Here is a 3,140-nt window from a genome sequence, read left to right on the forward strand (position 1 = left end):
AGAGAGTAACAGGTACCGTGTATGTGGTGGAGGCCACGCGCCGAGGCCGCTGCCGTGCTTCCACCTGAGGGAGAGGGCCCTTGCTGATGCTGTTCTGCAGAGGAGGAGACTGGAGAGCGCAGGGCAACCATTTGCTTAGGGTCACTCAGCACGTGCAAGGCCGCTGGATCTGAGCTCTGGCCATGTGGTTCCAGAACTTCTGCCTTATCATTCTAGTCTTCTCAAGGTTTGAACTTGGATCTCAGAGAAGGGGCTGGGGGAGGCAGTTGCTCACTTCGTACTCTTGCCTCTTGCAGGTCTCTGTACTCATGGTTTTACCTTCGAGGGACAGTTCCCCTTTGCCCTAGCGTATCTTAGGGGGCAGTGGACAGACATTTGTCAGCAAGCCTGTGGTGGCCCTTGCTGGCAGCGGGGCGCAGCCTGTCCGGCAGGAGACGACACGAGGGGTGTCGGCACCAGGTTTCACCGTGGTGGTGCGGTGCGGGGCTGGTGCCAGGCCTGGCCAAGAGGGCAGGAGCCCGCAGGTGCCTGCTTCGTGCACCAAAGTTGCTCCTCTGCCGTTTTTGCCACATCTACACACCACCTCTGCTATTTACTTAACATTGCCCTCTAATTTCACTCACTTGCAAAATAAAACCCTTCATTGCGTTTACTTAAAAAGGAAACCTCATCTTGCCGCTTCGCACCGGAAAACCAGTGTCACTTGCTAGAACGGAGGGTGACAATGCCCATAAACGTGGTGGAAAGGAGACGCGGCTGATGTGCAGCTCAGTGCCCTGGGGGCCTGGCTCCCGCCCTGAGTCCGAGGCTAGCCCTCCGGCTGTTGAAAGGGAGGAGGCTAATATTAGAGAGGGGGGAAGGGCGCCCTGGCACCAGCCTGAGACTTCCTCATGGGTACCCCTGAAGCGCTGTACAAGGACTGGGAAAGAGGGCTACGTTTGTCAGTGTTGGACTTGCCATTGAAAGTGGCACCTGTCAAACCACCTCCGGTCAGTCGCTGAGGTTCTGGGGCTTCTGTGCTGTGGAAGATGCCGGCAGACCCCTGGCCTGCCCACCCTGCTCTCTCCGGGGCCAGCCTCACTTCCCCTCCCACCTGAGCTCTTCTTGGCCTCAGCTGCACCAGCAGCACCTTTGTCTCTCTGATCCTTAGTTTCCCCATCTAGAAAACAGGGATAATGAGTCCTCTTGCCAGGGCTGTTTGGAAGATTAGAATGAGATGCTATGTGTCAAGGGGACTTTGCATGGTGTCTGGTACAGGGAGCAGGGACTCGGGCAGCGAGCCTTCCTGCCCTTTGATCCTGATCTGCTCAAATTTAGAAATTCTGCTCGCAGCCACATTCACCTCAGTTCCTCTCTTGCAGGCTCTTTCTTTTCACCTAGGGAGTCTGAAGACAGCCTTGGACTCAAATCTTCTCTCCTCCATCCCCTCCAGGGTCAGATCACGTCTCTGAGCCTCAGTTTTCTCATCTTTAAAATGGGAACAATAGCAGCCACCTCCCCAAGTTCCCGTAGGGACAAGGAAATACTTTGTCATCGCTAAGGTTTTGTACACGTGTAAGGACTTATTTTTATGATTTGCAATCCGCTGGGATGGGAGGGTTATCGGAGTGTTCCTTGGGTTGGACCGTCTATGCCCTCAGGCGAAATTATCTGAGTTTGAGTCCACAAGAAAGGCTTCCCGAGTTCGCGACAGGCTGCGTGCTGATGTCTCTGTCGTTGACGGGAATGTCGTGGGCTCCAGCTGAGGCAGCTTCTGTTTTTAGCTGGAATCATCGTGGCTCAGCCCCCCTGTGGAAAAAAGGGACGTGGTGCAGAAATAGCCCGTCCCAGGGGCTGCCCAAGAGAAGGGCTTATTTTGACTCAGGATGCTGCAGAAGCTGTGGCAGCCTTGTCAAAATACATCTGCTTCTTCCTGAGCGGCCCACGGATCCTGAGACTCTCGCCAGGACCAGAGGACGGCTGCCAGATGTGCACATCTGGAGCCCGGCCCCTGGGAGCTGAGGACAGCCCTGGGTTGGATTCCAACAATAAGCACCTTCCAAGCACTAGAGGGCGAAAGAAGAGATGTCTTATGTCAGTGGCCGGAAGGAGCCCAGCTTGGTCTCCAGGCTTATTCATCTGTGTGGTCCCCATGGCTGGCACAGGGCCTGGCAGGGTCTGGCAAGTGGAAGGGGGAGTGTCTGCAGCCCTTCCTCTATGGAACTTGCAAAAGAGCCTGCAGTGGGGCTTCTTATACCCATTTCACAGGTGGGAAAGCTGAGGTTCAGTCCACGAAGTGACTTTTGGTGATGAGATGTTATCCCAGCCACCTGTTCCTCTTCTCCGAGCCTTCCTCTGCATCTTTGAGCTGCTGTGGCCTCTGCCTAGGATGTTCTTCCTCCCTCTTATAATTATTCCCAACCCCGGACACATGTCTCTTCCTCTGGGCAGAGTCGGTCCCTGCCTTATCGGGACTTTGTGCAGGCTTCATCATGGCCCTGATTTGCCTGCCCAGTAACTTGGCACAGCTGCTGGTCAGAGAGGGCAGAATCATCTCTTGGTGCAGGGTCAAGTGCAGGCCTGCCCGGCGTGAACCCGATGAATGTTTCCTGAAGGAGTGAGTGACGTTAGAGCGTTTCATGGAGGGGCTCCCCAGCTCAAACCACAGGGACTGATACAGCGCTCAGTCAGGGAAGAGAGGAAATAGGACCTCTTTCAGGCACCCTAACTGAAGGGAGAGCCAGAAAACAGGCTCATTTCTCTGGAGTGGTATAGCCGCCTGCTCCCAGGCTTCTTTCGTACAAGGTGCCCTGAAGTCGACTCATTCATCTCCCACCAGAGCTGTCGCAGGTGGGCTCTGCCGTCGACCTGGTTCCTCGAGTCCAAAGCCCTGGTCAGTGTGGATGTCCAGGTCCAAGTTCAGACTACTTGCTCTGAGCCATCTCCTGCCTCCCTCCCCACTGCCTGTGGGTTCCTCGGGCCTTACCAGCTCCTCCCTGCATCACTGGCCAGGCCTCCTCATTGTGTCTCCCCACCTCCACCTGGCGCCCTGGGCCCCACTCCATTCACATGCCTCGTATGGGGCTGACTCAGATTCTTTGTGAGCTCAGCTCTGACCACGCGGCTCTGACCCTGCTCGAAACGGTCGACCACTACCCCTT

This window comes from Ursus maritimus, unplaced genomic scaffold, assembly GCF_017311325.1.
Source record: "Ursus maritimus isolate PB19 unplaced genomic scaffold, ASM1731132v1 scaffold_15, whole genome shotgun sequence".
Lineage (NCBI taxonomy): Eukaryota > Metazoa > Chordata > Mammalia > Carnivora > Ursidae > Ursus > Ursus maritimus.